The sequence below is a fragment of the Zea mays genome, chromosome 10, assembly GCF_902167145.1.
Source record: "Zea mays cultivar B73 chromosome 10, Zm-B73-REFERENCE-NAM-5.0, whole genome shotgun sequence".
In the NCBI taxonomy this organism is placed as follows: domain Eukaryota; kingdom Viridiplantae; phylum Streptophyta; class Magnoliopsida; order Poales; family Poaceae; genus Zea; species Zea mays.
The window spans coordinates 46,290,484-46,314,390 of record NC_050105.1 but is presented as its reverse complement, the minus strand read 5'-3'; positions in this window follow the sequence as shown (position 1 = coordinate 46,314,390).

Genomic DNA, 23,907 nt, shown 5'->3' with positions numbered 1-23,907 from the left:
TGTACATTAAACGTGCTGGTAAGTTCTTTGTCTTGGAAAATCTCAGTAGCCCCCACTTCCTGCTCGATTGACTTTCAACATAACCAGCATCACCATGAGCATATAGTCGTTCACGAGGATTAATTTTGTACACTACCCTCCAATCAACCAAACCCTTTTTCTTAGATGGATATGTCATATAATACACCTGCTCGCATTGGTGGGCAAGGATTATAGTGTCGTGGCCTTTTAATCTATCGTTGTGTTTTACTTCCACCATGCCATATTGGTTTTCTCGTGTTGTATTTGGAAAAAACCAATCACAATCGAAGAACACCACTTTGAGTTGTTTATCTCCAAAAAAAAATTACTTGAGTATATCATTAATGACTCCATAATAATTAGTCACCTTCCCTTCATCATCAACAGCTCTAGTTACAACTCCGGAATTTGTCGTGGCTGCTAGAGGATGATCATCTTCGAACCTTGTAGAACGGAATCTAAAACCATTGACATCATACCGACCATAACGTCTGGCAGTTACTGCTCCTAAGGATAATTGTCAATGGTCCGGGTGTATATTGTCATTTTTATCTACATAATCTCGAAACCAACACAAGAAATTAGGTCCCCCATCTTTTCCCTCTTGACGAATCTGGTCACGTTCACAGCCAGAGATGCAATTTTGAGAATCAAATTCACTGTTAGTACAAGAAAACAAACCTTTTAGTATAACAACAATAATTGTAGCGGCAATGACTAAAATTAAGTTTACACTTACAGGAGAAACTGACTTATCTCTTCCATGTTGTTATACATCTACAGTAAAGCAGTCTTCCATTCGTCATTTGTGAAACAATATGTTGTGCTGGGTCCTACAGTTTTGCCCCTCCATTGAAAAATTTCAATATCACTGATAGGGGGCCCGTCGACATGATACCACAATGTAGGGGCATTGACATTGCATTCCTCTGCAAAGTACAGGCCCATGAACGATGCTATCTCTTGGTATTTGAATTCTTCAGCGATGCACCCTTCAACTCGTCTCTTATTACCAACCATTGCACGTAGCTTCTTTAGTGTCCTTTTCAATGTGATACATCCATCTAAATTGTACAGGACCTCCTACCTTAGCTTCGTATGGTAGGTGAACAAGTAGATGTTGCATCAGATTGAAGAAACCTGTTGGAAATATTTTTTCAAGTTTGCATACCAAAATCGGTATTTGTTGCTCAAGCTTCTCCATCATCTCTTTCTTAATTTCTTTAGCACAAAGATGTCTATAAAAGTAGCTTAGCTCCACTAATGCTTTCCAGACATCATTTTTTACAAAACCACGAAACATAACAGGAAGGAGTCTTTCCATTATTATGTGGTAGTCATGACTCTTCAACACAGAAAACTTGCCCGTCTTCAAATTCACAGACCTTCTAAAGCCCGCGACGTAACCATCTGGGAACTTTAAGTTTTTCAACCATTTCATCAATTGTTTCTTCCTTTTAGGTTTAATACTGAAAGGAGCACGTGGCTTCTTCTTGTTCTCTCCTATCTCCATAGTTGGTCTTCTACAGATTAAGGCCAAGTCTTTTCTAGCCTTAGGGTTGTCTTTTGTTTTGTCAGTGATATTCATGCAAGTTGTAATACCCAAATATGTAAACAATGAAAATAGAGTTGATCTCAATGTTTGGTGACCACTACTTATCATCACATGTGACTAACCCTATTTAAAAGTGAATAATTAACAGGTGGCACATAAACAACTTATGCATCATGTTGGGTCTTATTTGTTTGTGCATCTAATAACATAATAATAACAATGATAATATGAATATGAATAAAAATATAAAAAAATAATGTGATGAAGATTTGAGGAAAAAGGGGAGAAAAGAAAAAGAGAGTATATAATATAAAGAAAATTTATATGTTTCCAAAGTTGGTACTTCTTAATTTCATAGTATAATTCGAGGATAAATTTGGCTCAAGGTTTGAATTTAAAAATTGAATTCAAATTGAATTTGGGAATAGAGAAAAGAAAATAGAAAGATAAAAAGAAAAGAAGAAAGAAAAAGGAAAACGCTGTCTGGGCCCAATTCTGCCCGGCCCATTTATTCCCTTGCCTCCGCGCGACCCAGGCTAGGGATCGGGGCGCCGACAGCTGGGCCCGTGCGTCAGCCTCACCATGCGATCGTCCGCGAACACAGTGCGATCTTCATCACTGACCAGTGGGGTCAGCCTGCAAGACCCTTTCTTCGAGCTTCGGTTGTTGCGATTTGCGCGTCGTAGCTGCCGCGCCCTCCCCCTTGCTCGGACTGATCGAACCCTCTGAACCGTGCGGAGTATGACCCGGTCTCCTAGGGATAAATAGGCCTCTCCATGGCTCATCCCGCCCTCACGCCCAGCTGAGAGATCCCATTGAGTTCACTAGAGGAGGGAGAAAGCGGGAGACAGAGAGAGTGGGAGGCCGCCGCCGATGTTGTCCTCCCCTACCGCCAATCTCGGACCAGGAAGGGATCGAGTGAAGTCGCCTGCGCATCTAGAAACCGTCCGTGATCTTTCCGGGTGCGATTGTGGGCCAACGACGTCAGAATCGCTCGTCGTAGCTTAAGCGCAGCCGTGATCAGTAAACCATAGTTTTGGTGCTCTTCTTGTTCTTCTGTAGTTCCAAGCACCTCTCATTAATCTTGTTTGCACTGCCCATCTTCAAAACACATGTAGTTAATTACATCACCTCTTAACTTGTCTTAGATGCAGTGGCACATCCTAAAATAAAAAATAACATATTTAATAGATCTTGTTACCCTTGTTAATGTATATGCAACAACATGGCAAGAGCACCCCTCATCCCCCTTCTAAGTTTCTCTAACTTGTTCCATTGACAAATCTTTTTCAATTATTATGCAATTCTATTTCTACTGGAAAATTATGTCTTCCAATTGCAACCACCACTGCCTTTAATAATAGTGTTTAGTTAAATATATATATATGTATATATGTTTGGAGGGTGCACACTTGTGCTTATTCCTAGAGCTATGGACATGGCACCATCTATAGAGTGGACTAAAATAGAATCTCGGCCAGTTCTGCATCAGGAAAACACATCATGAAATATATACCCAATCAGCAACCATCATCACACATGTAGAGAGGACGCCAAGACTATCAACACAATTACCTGCTTGCTGGATGGAACAGTGGGCTTACTACACTCTAGAGCCTTCTTTTCAAGCATATCAAGTCTCCTTTCTTAGCATGTTTAGAGCCATAGAGCAATGTTACAACCTACACAAATTTGAATTCAATTATTCATGAAAAACAAACCAAACTCCACTTGAATGTGACGTACCTCAATCAAGGCACCAATCTCACTATCAAAGCTCTGGTACCGCTTGCAGAAGAGATCATCTAGGGAAGTATTCCCAACATCATAGAACAACACTTCCAGTTTAAAAACCTCTGGATGGGAAAAGTTCAGTGGATCTTAATGCTTTTTTAGTTACCTCAATCAGCTTGGCAACGTTGTGAAGGCCATGGGCTAGGGTGTCAATTTCAGAGATATGAGCAACAAACATGTCCTCAACTTTAGTACTTTCCCTCCGCCTATTACCACAAAAGAATCCTATATATGTTGGTTGACTTCCATTTTTTCACATAACAAGAATCACATGACAATGGGACTGACAACTTGGCATCAAAGTTGAAACCACCAGTGCAACTGTACAAGTCCACCCTGTTAAACAAAAACACGACAACTTATGAGGGAAACAGGAAGTAGATAGGCAAACTGCAGATTTTAGTAAAAAGGGAGAGAGCTGAATAGCTGATTCATGTCGTTCACATTCTTAGCTACATTGACATAACCAAAGTAGCTTTTGCAATGTCTGTCATAAATTGATATGTGTCCTAACTTGTCCATAACAGTAAGGTAAGTTACTATGCATGCCTCATTTTATTTCTTTCTGTATAAAAATAAAAAAATAGATGTATGTATGCTTTCGGTGTAACACATATAATAATATTAGGCCATACGCTTTTTCAAAAAACAAAGGAGTTATATATAGTAGTGACACATACCAACTTGAGGATCACCATTGTTTGTTTCAATGGTTACAAGCATCCCCTTAATTCATCCAACAGGAGGACACTGATGGATTGCTATAGATTCTAGAACAAAAATAAGAAGAGGAGACAAACGGTGAAATCAGTAACAATCTAAAAAACTCACTATGAGTGTTTGCCCTCTCGATCCTCTCCTCCTTCAGGAGCAGGAGGACGTTGAGGGTTGTGCTTCTAGACATTCTCATGACCCTGCTTGAAGTGGCGGCGTTGTGTGTGCCCATGCTTCAGCCCACCACTCATCTTACCCCTCTGTAGCATGAGTGCGTGCTCCTTCTCCTCCTCGCCGGCCTTGCCATGTTCGGCTAAGCATGGTGCTGGATCTATGGAGCCGTCGGAGGTGTCACACGCTCGTCGCCGCCGTGCCTTACGGAGGAGGAGGGGGCGTGCAGGAGCGCAACCTATGACTGCGTCTCCCGCATCTGACAGCGCCAAGTGATGGGAAGTCCACGATGCCGAAGACAATGTGGCCGAGCACTGTTGCCCATGCTATCGTCCTCATGGGGAACTCCGTTGGGAGGAAGGAGACATACTCGCGGTGGCGTGAACAGAGATTGGGGCATGGCGCGGTGGCGGCGGCTGACGAAGATATGCGCGTCAGTGTCGTCTTTGGGGTCGTGTGGGACATGGTGAGGGCCCTGCCCAAAGCAGAGATCGAGGCATGGCGCGGTGGTGTCGACGTCTTCTTTGGGTCGTGTGAGGCGCTCAGCTCCTATTGCAACAGAGACGACGAAGGGATAGGCGAGAGAGGATGGAGAGGGGAGAGGACCATGGAGATTGGTTGGAGCATGACACGGGTGGGAGAACGATGGCAGAGGATGCGGATGCGGAGGGGAGGACCATGGAGGATGCGTCTGCCCGGAGCAGAGATCGAGGAGCGTTGATGGCGGGGAGCATAGTTGGTGGATCGAGGATGGCAGATTGAGGGTGCGTTGATGGTGGCCGCGCTGCTGGGGCCCTGGATCACAGGATCGGCGTTGGTGGCGGCTCGGCGTCGAGTTGATGGCGGGGAGCAGAGGGGGCGGTGGGTGGGCAGAGGGATCGGCAGAACCGTGCACCAAAATAATCTGTGGACGCCTACAATAGCGTCTTAAGAGTAGTAGAGATTATCTTTATTCCTCTGTATTCTTCTATATTCCTTTACTTTCTTATTTATATTCATGTTTATACGATAAAATGATGAAGGTATGTCCTTCATGACCTTCGTCTGAAGATCATTTATCTGAGAGGAAATAATGATTCGAAGGACGAAGGTCTTTAACCATTAACAATTGTGTTGCCTTATTCTTGATTTATAGCATTTGAGAACAAGTGACCAACATTGGCGCCCACCTCTAGTGAACTCACTTCCACAACCTTCGGAAGAGCATCCATTTTCGACATGTCGTCGAAAAAGGCAACGGTGCCAGGGGCTACTCTGCAACCACTAGACACAAATTAGGATGCCCTCTCTCTGCGAGAGGACAGTAACCAAAAGAGAAAGGCGATCAGCCCAATTCTTCAGGAGGAGCAAATTGATCAAGAAATCAGGGCCTAGAGGCCATCCATCAGCAAGTGCAAAGGAAAAAGGAGAAGGTGGCCTAGCTGGCCGACCTTTAGAAGAAGATTGATGAAGCCACTGAAGAAATGCGTCATCTTACTCAAGATGACCAGGACTGAAGGCCTCAGTACAGGGAGCTTCATTAGGAGAGCTCATTCAACGAAGATGAATGGTACGATGACTTTCATCATGGTAACTTTACTTTTGACGATGCTTCTCCTCTGGTAGTAGAATTGCAGGCTATCCCATGGCCACATTCTTACAAGCCACCCCAGTTGCCCATGTATGATGGGCACTTGGATCCAAAGAAATTTTTGATGAGCTACGAGGCAACAATATCCTCGTATGGGGGTAATTCCGCTGTCATGGCAAAATCCTTCGTCATGGCAGTCCGAAGCGTGGCCCAGACATGGTACTCCTCTCTTTGGCCAGGAACAATTACATCATTGCAGAAGCTCAAGGATATGCTGGTCACCAGTTTTCAAGGTTTTCAAATGAATCTAGTGACTGCTCAGGCCTTGTTTCAATGCACGCAAGACCATGAGGAATACCTTCAGGCGTATGTCCGAAGGTTCTTGCGCCTAAGAGCACAAGCGCCCACATTGCCCAATGAAATTGTCATTGAGGCCATGATCAAGGGACTTCGGCCAGGACCTACAACCCAATATTTTGCCAGGATGCCTCCACAAACCCTGGAGAAGCTCCTTCAGAAGATGGACGAGTACATCCGGGCCGATAATGATTTTCGCCAAAGAAGGGAGGAAGCCTACAAGTTTTCTGAAACGACCAGGGGCTTCGGAGGGAGACTTCATCCTAGGCATGTCCGATCAATTCATTACTCCAATGCCAATGATGAAAGGGCCAGCAATGTTCAGCATAGCCATCATAGTTCTCAGTCTTCGAGCATGCAACACACTTCTTTCAGACCACCAACTCTGAGAGGCAGAGGAGGAAGAAGTTTCAGTGGAGGAAGGTTCGGTAATCAACCCAGAAAGTTGTACTGTCTTTTTTGTGGTGAGGACAAGGCCCACACAACAAGGACATGCCAGGTCACAATTCAGAAATAGAAGGAAATTGCTGAAGCCGAGGCGCAATAGTGTCAGCCAAAGCAAGTCCTCCACACTGCTTCGTGCTATTCTCCATACATCCCAGAATACGTAGGCAATCAACAACCTATAGCTTCTGTTGCTTCGACAAGCCATTCCCGCGCCTCCTGGCCTCAGTTGCCACCACCAACACCGTTGGTCCACAATCAGCAGTCAGAAGGGCACAATCATACTCAGCAACAGCGCGACCTTCGGGAGGAGTCCGAAGCTCGCACAGTTAACAGCACTGTGCCTGAATCGAAGCATATTTACTAAAAGGACTACAGTGGCTCGGCCAAGGAATATGTTGATCTAATGTATCTTAACTCTTTTTGACTTTTATATTTTCTTGAAAGAAAAACAATACAGAAGGGATAAATTTCAACTTGATGTAATAATATTGTCGTTACATCATCGAGTGTGACAGAAGTAAGTTCCGAAGCTACAAAGCCGTTCCTAACGGAGCGCAGAGTAAGTTCTGAAGCTCAAAAGTCGTTCCTAAGGGAATGCAGAGCCAAAATGCCACCTAAATTAAAGGTGAAGAAGCTCCAAAGTCGTTCCTAAGGAGATGCAGAGCTTAAATACCGCCTAAATCAGAGGTGAAGAAGTTCCAAAGTCGTTCCTAAGGGGACGCAGAGCTAAAATACCACCTAAGTAAAAGGTGAAGAGACTCCAAATTCGTTCCTAAGGGAATGCAGGGTCTGGGTGTGTTTTTGTGTGGGTGCTCATCTTCGACATAAACATCATTTGGCATCATACCATCACATCATCTCGCATATCATTGCATCATACATCATATCGCATCAACAAGAAAATTGTAAAGAAGGAAAAATGCTCCTCCTAAAATATTTGATGGATTATGAAACAATGTGCAACAGCTGAAACAGGTTTTCAACTCAGTGGGAGCTAGTTCTGAAAAATTTGAACCTTCGGTTGAAGACCTACCAAGCACCTTCGAACATATTGAGGGCGAAGTTGAGGCGCTTGACGAAGTTATAGCTGGGCACGGTGACTTCTGTGCCCTGCTAGCTTCTCACGGCATAGCTGTTGCTTTCATGAAGGCTGGTTGCACGCATGGGAAGATCGTAAATAGGCCGAACTTCAGCCTATCACTAGCAGATTTAACTGACATCCCCAGCCTGGCCCGAAGCATTGGAAATAGATTCATAACTCAAATTTGGACGAAAGGTGGGCGGAATTTAGGTGGTGATGAAGCTCGAAATCATCTTAAGCCGGTATTAAACTTGTGCCTGTTGCTTACCTTCTCCCGAGATTTGTATTTACCTTATACCGTTTTGTTATGTATAGGATGACGAAGCCGAAGGTCAATGATTCGAAGCTTGATGAATACTGATGAAGCTGCTGCAAAAAGCTCTAGAGAAATTTGAATTATCTTTGCAAAAGATATTGTAATTTAGGAATGAAACATTGCTCTGTAAATTTGTCCATACCTTGTAATATATTTTTACCTTTTCATCCGTGTATGAATTGCTTTGATGTGAACGAAACTTATATTTTTTGAGTCGAAGGCGAAAAACACCTTCCCTTCTTTTCATACACAACGAAGCATAACTTTGCTTCTTTTATACCCATCGAAGCCTTGTCATCAGAGCCGAAGCAACTGGTTGTACTCTATGTTATGATGATGATGATCCTACGAATGTCTAAATGAATGTGTATGAATGCAATGAATGATGTGATGTAATATGCAAATGAATGTCCAAACACACGCATACGAAGCCACACCCAGACTCTGCATCCCCTTAGGAACGTCTTTTGAGTCTTAAGCTCTGCATCCCCTTAGGAACGTCTTTTGAGCTTCTTCACCTTCTATTTCGGTGGTATAAGTTCTGCATCCCCTTAGGAACGTCTTTTGAACTTCTTCGCCTTCTATTTCGGTAGTATAAGTTCTGCATCCCCTTAAGAACGACTTTTGAACTTCTTCGTCTTATATTTCGGCGGTATTTGGCTCTGCATTCCCTTAGGAACGACTTTTGAGCAGAAAACTTATGCTGCGCTCACTTAGGAACGACTTTTTGTAGCTTCGTCGTGCTCTGCGTCACCTTGGGGATGACTTTTGAGCTTCTCCCTGCTTTTTTTTCTTTTTCTGCACTCAATGGTGCATGCTCAGATTTTACATTTTACATTCTTTTGGGGGATTTGGCTCTGGTGGAGCTAAATAAGAAAGCAAAAATTACAAGCTATGGCCCCATTAAAAACCTTTGTCCCCCTTTGGAAAGGAAAAGGGTGCTATAGAAAAAATGAAAAAAGATTACATCATATTACACATAATATCGTCGAAGCTCGTCTGCATTACAAGATCTTGGTATGTCGTTGCCGTCCATATCCTTCAATCTATAAGAACCGGGCCTCCACGAAGATACCACCAGAAAAGGTCCTTCCCACTTCAGCTGCAATTTGCCTACTGTGTCCGGATTGGCCACTCACCGAAGCACCAAATGCCCTGGCTTAATATTTTTCAACCGGACTTTTCTGTCACGCCATTTTATTGTTTCGGCTTGATATTTATTGATGTTCTCCACACCCTGAAGTCTGGTCCCTTGTATAGTATCTTTTGCTATGTGGTAATCAGCTTCGTCTTCTGCCGAAGCTGCTGTTCTTATTGACCCTGCTTTAGCATCTTCTGGAGTCATAGCTTCGTCACCAAATAATAATTTAAAAGGTGTAAAACCTGTTGATCTTGATATGGTTGTATTGTGGCTCCACACCACTTTAATCAACTCATTTGGCCACTTTCCTCTGGGTTGATTGAAGATTAGCTTCATTATTCCCGTCATTATAATGCCATTTGCTCTTTCTACCAGCCTGTTTGACTCTTGATGCCTAACTGATGCAAAATGAATCTTCGTGCCAATTTGGTCACAGAAATCCTTGAACGCTTTGGCATCAAACTGTGTTCCATTGTCCACAGTTATAGCCTTCGACACGCTAAAGCGACAAACAATGTTTTGCCAGAAGAATTTTTGGACTGTAACCGAAGTTATTGTAGCCAAAGGCTTCGCTTCAATCAATTTGGAGAAGTATTCTACAGCCACCACAACATATTTTAGGCCCCATCTTTGCAATGGCCAAGTAGGTTGTATTAGTTGGGTGAGAGACGAAGGTTGTTTCTGGTCTTTTGCACATTTTTGACAATTTTCACATTTTTGAACTAGCTTTGTTGCATCCGAAGATGCCTTCGGCCAGTAAAAACCTTGTCTAAATACTTTTCCCAGCAAGGGCCTATACCCAATATGAGATCCACACAGACCTGCATGTATCTCCTTCATTAATTCAATACCTTCAGCTCTTGATAAACACTTGAGGAGTGGAGAACAGACTCCATGTTTATATAACTCCCCTTCTATTATCACATACGATCTTGTCCTTGCTTCCATTCTCTTATTATAAGCTTCGTCATCCGAAAGACAATTACCTTGGAGGAAAGATATAATTTCAGTCCTCCAATCTTCACTCTGTACTGGGAAATTGCAAGCACTGCTCTCTCCATGAGTTCAACCGAAGGTGCCTTTATTGTTTCAAAAATATACTTCCGAAGGTAGAGGGAGCCCCTGTGCTGCTGACTTGGCTAGCAGGTCTGCATGCTCATTTTCTCCTCTTGGAATATTCTTGACAGAAAAAACCTTCGAAAGAAGCCTCCAACCTTCAAACTCTATCCATGTATTTTTCAAGCTTCAGGTTTCTTGCCTTGCTACTTTTGTCTATATGGCTAGAAATGACTTGAGAATCAGTTTTCAGGATGGCCCTTCTTATTCCCATTGCCCTTAACTTCCGAAGCCCCAACAGAAGTGCTTCGTATTCAGCAATATTATTTGTGCAACTGAAGTCAAGCCTTATTGCATAACATGTTTTGACTTTCGAAGGCGCAACTAGGACAGTAGCCGCTCCTGCACCAAAGGTTCCCCAAGAACCATCACAGAACACCGTCCAAGTTTTGGTGTCTTTATTTATTTCTTCTTCCTGAGCCCCTGGCGTCCAATCAGCGATGAAGTCTGCTAACGCCTGGGACTGAATTGAGGATCTATGCACATAGTCAATGGTGAATTCGTTAAGTTCTCAGCCCATTTTCCAATCCTTTCAGTAGCTTCTCTGTTCCTCATTATGTTCTTCAGAGGCTGTGATGAAGGAAAAATTATGTGATATGCTTGAAAATAATGTCGAAGCTTCCTGGAGGCCATTAACACAGCATACAACACCTTCTCCAATTCTATATAATTTTTCTTTGATAAACTTAAAACTTCAGAGACGAAGTACACTGGAGCTTGCTTTTTGACTTGGTCATTTAGCTTCTCCTGTATAAGCACCGCACTTACTACAGAGTGCGAAGCCGCCACAAATAAGAGCAATGGAGCCCCTGGCGCAGGTGGAGTTAGTGTTGTTAATTCAATCAAGTATTGCTTCGGGCTCTTCGAAGGCTTTTTGTTGAGCCGAACCCCATTGAAAAACTTCAGCTGACTTCAGTATTTCAAAGAATGGTAGATTTCTTTCTGTTGATCTAGATATGAATCTATTTAATGATGCCAGTCTTCCTGCCAGACGTTGAGCCCCCTTCTTTGTGCTTGGCGGCTCCATCCGAAGGATAGCTTCAATCTTGCTTGGGTTAGCTTCAATTCCATTCGTTGATACCAAACAACCAAGGAACTTTCCCTTCTTCACCCCAAAAACACACTTTTCTGGATTTAATTTCAGGCCAGCTTGCCTGAAATTGGCAAATGTCTCTTGCAAATCAGTAATGTGATTTTCTTGCTTCGTGCTTTTCACTATGATATCATCAACATAGGTCAGTACATTTTGCCTATTTGAGAATGAAGGACCTTAGCTGTCATTCTGTTGAAGCTTCCTCTGGCATTTTTGAGCCCCTCAGGCATCCGAAGATAGCAATAGGTGCCACTAGGAGTTATGAAGCTAGTCTTCGAGTCATCTTCCTTCTTCATCCATATTTGATGATAGCCTGAGTAACAATCCAGTAAACTCATGAGCTCTGAAGAAGCTGCTGCATCTACTAGAGAGTCTATTCTTGTCAATGAGAACTCGTCCTTTTGACAAGCCTTGTTAAGATATGTAAAATCAATGCACATTCTCCATTTACCGTTGGCCTTCTTCACCATAACAGTGTTGGCTAGCCATTCTGGGTATTTCACCTCTCTAATAACACCAGCACTAAGGAGTTTCTTCACTTCGTTCTGAGCACCTTTAGCTTTGTCTTCAGACATTTTCTGAAGCCTTTGTTTTCTTGGCCTGAAGGATGGATCCACATTGAGTGAATGTTCAATGACATCTCTGTTGACACCACAGAGATCATTGGCTGACCAAGCAAAGACATCTTTGTTGTTGAATAAGAATCTTAGCAAAGTCTTCTCTTGCTCTTCAGATAGCTGAGACCCCAGCAATACCCTTTGCTCTGCTATGTCTTCACATAGGAGCATAGGCTTCGACTGATCCACCGAAGCAGCCTTCTCTCTTTTGTATTTATACTGCTCACAGGCTTCGGCTCCATCTATATTATGGATTGCCTTTGAATCTGTCCAGTTTCCTTCGGCTTTTCTGGCAGCTTTTTGACTCCCATGAACAACAATGGGCCCTTGTTCCGAAGGTATCTTCATGCATAAATATGTTGGATGAAGTATTGCTTCGAAAGCATTAAGTGTCCCTCGACCAATGATTGCACTATAGGGGTACTCCATGTCAACAATGTCAAAGACAACCTGTTCAGTCCTTGTATTATGGACGAAGCCGAAGGTCACTGGCATCATGATTTTGCCGAGTGCTACAATCTGCATTCCTCCGAAGCCATAAAGAGGGTGTGTAGCATCATGAATCTTATCTTCTGGTTCTTGCATCTGTCTGAAGGCCTTAGCAAATATGATATTCGCTGCACTGCCTATTTCAACCAGAACATTATGGACCGGATATCCCTTGATGACACAAGATATGACCATAACATCATTGTGAGGGTAATCTTTGAGCTGAAGGTCCTCCTAGGAGAAGGTGATTGGGATGTGGGACCATTTTGACTTGATGAAGGGTCCCTGCACCCCAACATGTTGCACCCTTCTCTGCGCTTCTTTCTTCTGCTTCTTGTTAGCCGGCTCTAAGCTTGAACTGCCTATTATCGGGAGCACCAGCTTCGTAGCCAAAGGTGCTTCGAGTTGGTTGTTAAACGAAGCCATCAGCTCAAAAGTGGAAGTGAGTTCACCGGAGGTGGGCGCCAATGTTGGGGACTTGTTCTCAAATGCTTCGGCTTGATGGAAGGTAAAAGTCCAAGCATGACACACGTGCGAATACAAGTCACGTGAACAGTACATGGGTACTGTTCACCTATTTATAGGCACGAGACGCAGCCCGGTCAAAATTACATTTATGTCCTCTACAATTAGTTACAATCATGGCACAAATTACCATGGGCCGATTGGTCTTTTCCTCTTTAAGTCGGTGCAGCCCTTCGTATCAAGGCATGTCGCTATGCTGAAGCTCCTTGGAAGGTAGCTTCAGCGTGTACCTTCGCGCTATGTTTGCTTCTGTGCTGATCTTCCGAAGGTGTTTCTTCTTAAAGGACCTCCGGTGACGAAGCAGACCCCCAACAGCTGGTATCGGAGCAAATACCACCACAGAGAAAGCAATAAACCATGAATACCAACTTTCAAAAAATCTAAAACTTGCCTAGAAACCAGTAATTGAATCGTCAGGACTAGAACGCAAGACCTAGGACGAAAGGCCTTAGGAATAGTGAGAGAAATAGGTGGCTAATTAAGTAGGCCCTATGGGCTAGTCTTAGGATTCCATTTTTTAAAGGATACCCTAAAAAGCACCCTTCTGATTCGGAGAGGAGACGTTATTTTCAACATGCATGCATTATAAAACTAAAAGGATTAGAAATTAAAGGAGTAAAAATTTGATCTAACCCACTTCCTTCTGAACCACCCAAGCTCTTTTATTTTCTTTCTTCCACCATAATCTTTACATCTGATAATCTTCCACAGATGACTTCACCCACCCCCGCCAATGGAGGAGACACTCATTTTAGTTCTGATTTCCTTTCTCACGATGGTTTTCCTTCCATCTTGTGGGATGTGCTCAACTCCACCAGTTACCCTATGCCCCTTTTGTACACGGTGCAGCTATACGAGGAGCATCGGGTGCCATGTTGCCAAGTCTGGCTGACTCTGGATGCACATCCCCTTAAGCCGGGTTGGCGTTCTCGTGATTCCGAGACTGTTGGATTCAGGACAGACGACACCACCGAAGCGGCAGCTATGAAGACCCTGATGACTTTCTATGGCTACCATCCCCTGGAGATGGTGATGCACCCCTTGGGACTCTTCCTCACTGAGAAGAGGGATGACCCCATGTGGTGCAACCGTGTGAGCCATGTGAAGGACGTATGGGCGATGTATCCTGACTTGGTTGGGAGGATCACTGTTCAGTGCATGAGCGCACTGTACCACCTTCAGGCCCTGCAGAGCGACGCTATGACACATCTTGCTAACCTCGCTTAGACCACCAAGCTCACCCTCGACAGCCGAGAGGACTTCGTGGTCGACTTGTCCTCGGAGTTGGTGCAGAAGGACCTACAGGTGGAACGGTTGAGCCAGCACATCACCACCCTAGAGCAGCAGGTGGAGATCCGGGGTAACACTATTGATGTCCTGGAAAACCAGCTCCACGATGTGCAGCAGGTGCTCGAGGAAGCTAATGACCACCTAGACATGCACCATCTAGAGATGGAGGCCAATGAGGCCAGAAGCGAGGGAGAAGAGGCTCCCGAGGAGTTAGGACCAGCCCCTGGTACCAATGCGACTGCCTCCGAGATGCCCCCTTCCCTCTTATCCAGTATCGCTTCCACTACTCAGGGTTGATGTGTCATTTTGATGCTTTAGGAGGATATAAACCCACGCGAGCTTAGTTAACGACATATTTTGGACTAGGCTTACAGGTACTGTCCCCTAAAAACAATGTAACCCATGAGAACTTTGGAGATCAGTGAAGTGATTGTATCCATGTTATCCTCTTTCGAATTAATGTTATGTTATTACATTTTCTTTCTGTATGATACAAAGCATGTTGTTCGGAATTGTGAATTGGGATAACGATGGCAAAATCTCTGTTTTCAGATGGCAGCTAGGCAGCATCGCAGGCAGAACGAGCAAGTTCCCCTGCCACCTCCTCCAACTCCCACGGTGCAGGAGCTGATGACTTAGCAGAACGAAATTCTGCGACAGCTCTTGTAGCGCCAGCCTCACCCTCAGCAGCACAGTGGAGGTCAGCCACAGCGACCTCTGGCTGCGGCGACCTACCAAGAGTTCCTGAGTACGCAGCCGCCCTTATTCACCAAGGCAGAGGATCTATTGGACGCTGACGTGTGGATACGCGTCATGGAGTCCAAGTTTCCCCTCCTCACAGGAGACTGCCCTGATGACACCAAGGCTCGCTTCGCCGCGTAGCAGCTTCGCAGACCTGCTCGGACATGGTGGGACCATTTTCGCGCGATGCTACCTGCTGGTCATGAAGTTTTTTGGGAAGAATTCAAGACTGCCTTCAGAGGACACCACATCCCAGCTGGAATTCTTGACCGCAAGCCGAATGAATTCCTAGCACTCAATCAAGGAACCCGCACGGTATTGCAGTATGCTCAGGCCTTCAATGACCTATGCCAGTACGCAGGGTATCATGCAGATTCTGATGAGAAGAAGAGAGACCGTTTCCACAGGGGTCTCAACACCAAGTTGTGTGAGCGCCTCAACACTATTCAGGCTGATAGCTTCAATGAACTGGTTAACCTGGCCATCTCACAGGAAGATTGTATTATAGCTCACCGGGCAGAGAAGAAAAGAAAGGCGCCAATGTCAGCACCCTCCGCTCAACCCTAGAGGTTCAGGATTGTTTCTCACAATCAGAGCAGAGGATTTCAGCAGGAGGCAGGCAGATGGGTGATCAGGCCACCTCAGCAGCAGCAATCACCCAATCGTTTTCCAGCTCCCGCTCCAAGGAACAATCAACCTCAGCAGCAGCAGTTCCGCCAGGGAAATGGGAACAAGTGCTTCACATGTGGCAATGTGGGCCATTATGCCAAGAATTGCCCAAGGAATCAGCAGAGGCAGATGCCAGCACCAAATCAAGACAGGGGAAGAAAGCAGAAGGTGCAAGTCAGGCAAGGGAAGCTCAACTTCACTACTCTGGAGGAGTTACCTGAAGGAGCCCCCATCATGACTGGTATCTTTTCAGTTTTTAATCAACCTGCATTAATTCTGTTTGATTCTGGTGCATCTCATTGCTTCATTAGCCAGAAGTTCAGTGCTAAGTGTCAATTGCCTTTCTATCATACTCGAGGATCTTTTATGATCGCAACGCTAGGAGGCAAGGTTGCAACAAACCAATTAAATCAAAGCGTGCATATTCGGCTGGGAAGCCACATTGTCAAAACCACCCTCCTTATTCTAGGATTGGAAAATGTGGACATTATTCTGGTAGCCAATTGGATGACCCAGCACCAAGTGGTGCTAGATATAGCCAACCGCATTGTTGAAATAAAATCCCCAATTTGTGGGAGTTTCACCTTATTTCTGCCCAGCCAAGATTCTACTAAATCATGTGCTTTTGCTATGATAGAGTTACTCTTGAAGAAGATTCCAGTGGTCTATGAGTATGCAGATGTTTTTCCTGATGAATTACCAAGAATGCCACCAGACCGAGATATTGAATTCGCCATCGAGTTGCAACCGGGAACGTCACCTATTTCCAAGAGGCCTTACTGGATGCTACCCGCGGAATTGGCAGAATTGAAGAAGCAGCTGCAAGAATTGTTAGACAAGGGTTTCATCCGCCCAAGTACTTCGCCTTGGGGATGTCCAGCCTTGTTTGTGAAGAAGAAAGATGAAAGCTTGAGGTTGTGCATAGATTACCGCCCACTTAATGCGGTCACTATCAAGAACAAGTATCCTTTGCCTCGTATTAATGTTCTTTTTGATCAATTGGTTGGAGCCAAAGTGTTTTCCAAGATAGACCTTCGCTCCGTCTATCATCAGATCAAGATACGAGCAAGTGATATTCCATGCCTTCTCAACCAAATATGGGTTGTATGAATATTTGGTAATGTCATTTGGGCTGACTAATGCACCAGCATACTTCATATATCTGATGAACTCTGTCTTCATGCCTAAATTGGACAAGTTCATGATGGTTTTCATCGACGATATCTTGGTGTACTCAAAGAACGAGGAAGAGCATGCCGGTCATTTGCATGTAGTGCTTCAACGTCTGCGAGAGCACCGTCTTTATGCCAAATTGTCAAAATGTGATTTTTGGCTAAAGGAAATCAAATTCTAGGGTCACACTATCTCTCAGGTAGGCATAGATATTGATCCTGATAAGGTGCAAGAGGTGATGAACTGGAAGCCGCCAACAACTGTCCGGCAGATTCGAAGTTTTCTAGGATTGGCTGGTTATTATCGAAGATTCATTCTGGATTTCTCTCGAATTGAGAAACCCATGACTGAATTGTCGAAGAAAGGAGCTAAATTTGTTTGGGGTCAGAAGTGCGAAGGTGCTTTCCACACATTGAGGCAACATCTGACCACAGCCCCAGTGTTAGCGCAACCCGACAACAACAAGCCATTTGATGTGTACTGTGATGCCTCCGGAACTGGACTGGGTTGTGTTTTCATGCAAGACATCCGCGTCATTGCTTAAGCATCAAGAGCACTCAGGTCTCATGAGCAAAATTATCCCACTCATGACTTGGAGTTAGCAGCCGTGGTTCATGCATTAAAGATGTGGAGACACTATTTGATGGGAACCCACTGCAACATCTTCACAGATCATAAGAGCCTCAAGTATATCTTTACTTAGGCTGATCTCAACATGAGGCAGAGAAGATGGCTAGAGCTGATCAAGGACTATGTAATACTCAAAATTGTATACAAAGAATAATAGAGAGATCTCCTCAATTATATGTGCCTCATTTGCATCATAAAAAGAGCATACTCAAAATTTAGGGATTAATCAAAACAAATGATTCTAAAATAAAATAAAGTGCATCTTGTTGGAGTTTTATATGTTTGTGCATGAATAAAATAATAAGGATAATAAGATAATAAATACTAGAAGTTAAATCAAACCCTAAACTAAAATTAGGGTTTTTGAAAATAAGGAGAGAAATGATATAGAAATATAAATGATATAATTATATTTCAAGAATTGGTATTCTTAACTTCACAAAAGTAATAAAGATTAATGTAGCACAAGTTTGACTTCAAAATTCAAATTCAAATTTAAACCTAAAAAGGAAGAAAAGAGAAAGAAAAAGATAAAAGAAAAAGAGAAAGGCATCTAACTGGGCTGCCTGGCGGTATTTCGGCCCACTTAACTTCATTTGCCGCGCAGCCCATCCGGAGAGTGGTGCCGACAGGTGGGCCCAATGGGGCAGTCGCTGTTGTTGCGAACAAGGCACCTATGTCCCTAATGGATGGCCCCCGCTGTAAGTCTCGTCTTCAACACCATAAGCCTCGGAGCGAACACGCGCGCGCGGACTCTGCCCTTCGCACTCGCCGGCCACGGAACCGAATCCCGGGTAACTCGGGAGCCTCCCTGTGATCCGAAAACGACCGTATAGCGCTACATAAAGGTAGTCGGGGATTTTTGTTCTTCCCCTCTCCATCTTCCTGACCCCGCCGAGAGATCGAGAGTGAAACCCGCCGTCCGCAGCCATGGTTAAAGCCTGCACATGCCGTGGCGCGGATCTGGCTATGGCTGTTGGGTGTTTGCTGGGCGTGGAGCTTCGGATCACGACGCACCTGCTCGGGACCTCGGCGGGTGGAGATTGGATCGGCTGGGTGGTGGATTGCTCGCCGGTAAGTAGCTTGGGGCAGCCGTCCGCATCGCCGCGTGGAGCCGCATTGTCAGCTCTTCCTTCTCTCTCGCGCGTTTCGTCCGCAACACTGCCGTGATGCCCGCCGCCAGGATCGCGCGGATCTCGCTGGCCATTCGAACCACCCGGCCAGAATCCCCTCGCAGTAGGGTATTAATAGTACCAAAGCCCCCTGTTGTCAGTCATCGTGCCGGATCTCGCCATCATTGACTCAATGGGAGAGAAAGGGAGCATTGGAACGCCTCTGGGTGCTGCTGCTGTTGTGGCGCCGCACTCAGAACCTCGGATTCATCCTCACCGGTCGCTGTGGTGCTTCGCTTGGACACGCCAAACAAGTCTGGGGCTTCTGCGGGCTGGACTTACGACCGGGGCGACAAGAATTTCTCGCCGGGGTCGCTGCACTGCCGTAGAATCTCGCCACTGCGTGGGCAGTGCTGCCACCATTCCAAACCAAGGTGATTAGCCCTACCCTGATTTTGTCGTGACTTCAATTAGGGCCAGTTGCGTTAGCATCGCGTTGGATCGTCCGCGTTGGGACTCCGCTGGCGTGCACCGCCGCGCGCGGCCGTGTGGGTGCTCGGTTGCTGGCGTGGGGGGGAGAAGAAGACCACGTGTCGTCCATCTTGGATTGACGGCTATGATAAGAAGTGGTGATGCCTCCTCGGTGGATAAATCAGGGCCGTGGGATGGTGATCGGACGAACCATAGGAAATCAAAACTTCATTAAATCCGTGACGCAGATCTCGGGATTGACGGTCTATAGCGCATACTGTTTTGATGAATCCATCATCTAATCTATGCCGCTTGGTTTTTATCCGACGGTGCAGATCAGATGATACCCTTTCACCGTGGACTATTTGCATATGAGCCCCTAGATTTATTCAGAACAACCCGCAGTCCACACTCTGGGAATACTGAGTCTTGGGAAAAATTGTGATTTAGGCCCCTGATCTTTTAAGAAATATTGTGCCCAGTCCAGAACACTTAGGATATTCAGAAATTAATAAACAAATAGGTTTTTAGCATGAAAATAATTTAATAAACTTTTATAATTCATAGTTAATTCGTGTTAGCTCCAAATTGAGTCATTCCAGTTGCAATAATTTTGTATTAACATTTTCTAACAACTAGTAACACTGTTTAGTCATGAAACTTGAATTAAAAATTTTCATTTGGATTAATCTATTCTAAGCGCTAAATAATTTTAGAAATTCATAACTTAATAGTCGTAGCTCCGAATTTAGTGGTTCTTGTTTCTACAATCTCATTAGGACGCGTAGAATATTCTTATATAGTTTGTTCTTATGTTTGGTGTGATGTAAATTTTGCCTATACCATGCTTGTTTGTATTGCTACGACTAGCACGAGGTTATGAGTCACCTGAAGATCATCCTGGTACCTGGAGTCTCAAGTCCTAGGCAAGTTGTGCCCTTGATCACTTTTTTTACCCAGTCATGTTCTGATTAATCATAATGACTTGCATAGGTTAATTTTGATGGGACCTAATAGGTTACCCTAGTTTGATTATCTTTATACCTTGACTCCACTAAACTTTTTGGGTAGTACCTGCTATTGCTTTATGTGGTTTTGGGTATGAAGATTACACTATTCATGATTATACTTTTGTTATCAGTTGTTATTTATTGTTCATGTTAAGATCATTATGTTAATTGGAACATGGAGAACCACCCGGGAAAACAGTGCTACCACAAGGGTTTATGGACGCCCTTGGCTGATTAACTAAGAAAGCTAGTGGATGATTACCTTACCCGAAAGGGGCAAGGACAGTAGGAGAGTGATCAGTGTAGGGGGGTCCTTGGTTGATTTTGCTGCGATGGCGGTCAGGCGAGGGATTCCTGCATTGGAGCTTCCTATAAACTGTAGCGGGTTTTCTGAAGCTAGTGGAACTTTGTAAAGGCCTCGTAGTGTTACCCTGCCTCACCTCCTCGGTAGAGGTGCATGGGATTGGCCGTCTCTTGGCAGATGGGTAACATGACTTGTGGGTAAAGATGCGCAGCCTCTACAGAGTGTAAAACTGGTATACTAGCCGTGCTCACGGTCATGAGCAGCTCGGACACTCACATGATTAAATTATGGAACTTAAACTCAATTTGTCATATGCATTGCATTGCAGGTGAGGTTGTTACTTTTGTTCTACTACTTAATTGGGTTGGTATTTACTTATACTTAGTAATTGCTAATAAAATTTTGACCAACTTTAAAAGCAATGCTCAGCTTCAACCATCTCCGTTGGTAAGCCTTACACTACACGTGAGCTCCCACCTTTGGCGAGTTCATGCACATTATTCCCCACAACTTGTTGAGCGATGAACGTATGTGAGCTCACTCTTGCTGTCTCACACCCCCACAGGTAAAGAACAGGTACCATAGGATGAGGCGCATGGAGGATGCTGCGATGTGTTCGTGAGAGGTCTAGGTCGTCGTCTCCCAGTCAACTTTGGGTTGTTGGACCGTTGTCTCCTTATAATGTAATTATTCATTTATTTTGTATAGAACTCCAATTATATAGTAATGATGTGACATTCGATCATGTGCCAAGATTCATCATATGTGTGAGACTTGGTCCCAGCATACCTGGTGATTATGTTCGCGCCCGGGTCTTGGTGCCCCGAAATCCGGGTGTGATAGAAGTGGTATCAGAGGAATGTTGACTGTAGGACGAAACCTAGATAGAACTGGACAACCAATGCTTACTTACCGTTGCTACTCTGATTCTTTCTAAACTTTTCTTAATCTTTTCTCATCTAATTCTGCTTTACTCTGATTATTCTTACCTTTTCTTTCTAAAGACAAATGTGGATTTCACACCTTGAAATCCTATGCCTAAAGTGACTTTTAGGAATAGGGGACCTACTCTTAGGAACAAAAACAAAATTATTTTTTTAGGTATCTATGTGCTTGAATGTTTGTTCTTATGATACTTGTCTGATTTGGATCTTTGATTGAGTGGGATGAGTTGTGGAGTAATGTACACAATTACATCTACATATACATATATGCATAAATGTAAATAAATAAAATTCATAAGATAACTAAACAACCTAGATTATCCTAATTAAAATATATCTAGCCTAATAGCTCCATCTTATCTTAAAAGACTCTCTTACCTTAATGGATTCATCTTATCTTGAAAAGATTTTATCTCATCCTAATAGATCTAACTAGCCTCAAAAGATTCTACCTTATCCTTATGGATCCATCTTGCCCTAATCAGCATATTTATCCCACTCTAGAATAACAACCATAAGCTAATCCAAAATTTATTTAGATTTTAACTAGTCTAATCTAGTCATATCCAACCTAATCTAGATTTTATCTAATCTATTATGATCTAATCTAGAGTAAGTTACTTAATGCTGGTACAAAAGATAAGGCCATACCCCTCATGCACTTAAAACTAAATTAGTGCCTTAAACCAACTCAGCCATATACTTGAGATTTGATCCAACCAATAGAGTTATGAAGAATTGCATAATCTATCGATACCCACCTAACATCAAACAAACTTTTTTTCCATGTAGTCTATCTCATCCATATTTACCTTAACCATACTTCCCCAACTCCGATAATATACACTAATGTCGAATCAGTAAGACCAAGACCGGAGAAGAAAAGATCAACATCAAATCAAGGAAGGATAAGATTCAAGCCAGATCTTCAAAAGAATCAAGAGCCACAATCTTGGATGGAGTCTTTTCTTGCCCCACTGCTTTTTACCCAAACCTATATATGCTTTAAAGATATCCTTTATCCTACATAATAAAGTGGCTATACCCATATATACCCATGTTTTCCTAATCACCTGATAATTTGCGATATAGAAAAAAGAAGAGTTTTGGTATTCAAATCAATTAGAAACTAATCCATAGACTACAAACAATTTCTTCTACAACCCTTTCTTACTAATCTCGAGGACGAGATTATTTTTAAGGGGGGTAGGATTTGTAATACTCAAAATTGTATACAAAGAATAATAGAGAGATCTCCTCAATTATATGTGCCTCATTTGCATCATAAAAAGAGCATACTCAAAATTTAGGGATTAATCAAAACAAATGATTCTAAAATAAAATAAAGTGCATCTTGTTGGAGTTTTATATGTTTGTGCATGAATAAAATAATAAGGATAATAAGACAATAAATACTAGAAGTTAAATCAAACCCTAAACTAAAATTAGGGTTTTTGAAAATAAGGAGATAAATGATATAGAAATATAAATGATATAATTATATTTCAAGAATTGGTATTCTTAACTTCACAAAAGTAATAAAGATTAATGTAGCACAAGTTTGACTTCAAAATTCAAATTCAAATTTAAACCTAAAAAGGAAGAAAAGAGAAAGAAAAAGATAAAAGAAAAAGAGCAAGGCATCTAACTGGGCTGCCTGGCGGTATTTCGGCCCACTTAACTCCATTTGCCGCGCAGCCCATCCGGAGAGTGGTGCCGACAGGTGGGCCCAATGGGGCAGTCGCTGTTGTTGCGAACAAGGCACCTCTGTCCCTGGTGGATGGCCCCCGCTGTTAGTCTCGTCTTCAACACCGTAAGCCTCGGAGCGAACACGCGCGCGCGGACTCCGCCCTCCGCACCCGCCGGCCACGGAACCAAATCCCGGGGAACTCGGGAGCCTCCATATGATCCGAAAATGACCGTATAGCGTTACATAAAGGTAGTCGGGGATTTTTGTTCTTCCCCTCTCCATCTTCCTAACCCCGCCGAGAGATCGAGAGTGAAACCCGCCGTCAGCCGCCATGTTTAAAGACTGCACATGCCGTGGCGCGGATCTGGCTATGGCTGTTGGGTGTCTGCTGGGCGTGGAGCTTCGGATCATGACGCACCTGCTCGGGACCTCGGCGGGTGGAAATTGGATCGGCTGGGTGGTGGATTGCTCGCCGGTAAGTAGCTCGGCGCAGCCGTCCGCATCGCCGTGTGGAGCCGCATTGTCAGCTCTTCCTTATGTCTCGCGCGTTTCGTCCGCAACACAGCCGTGATGCCCGCCGCCAGGATCGCGCGGATCTCGCTGGCCGTTCGAACCACCTGGCCGGAATCCCCTCGCAGTAGAGTATTAATAGGACCGAAGCCCCCTGTCGTCAGTCATCGTGTCGGATCTTGCCATCATTGACTCAGTGGGAGAGAAAGGGAGCATTGGAACGCCTCTGGGTGCTGCTGCTGTTGTGGCGCCGCGCTCAGAACCTCGGATTCATCCTCACCGGTCGCTGTGGTGCTTCGCTTGGAAATGCCAAACAAGTCTGGGGCTTCTGCGGGCTGGACTTACGACCGGGGCGC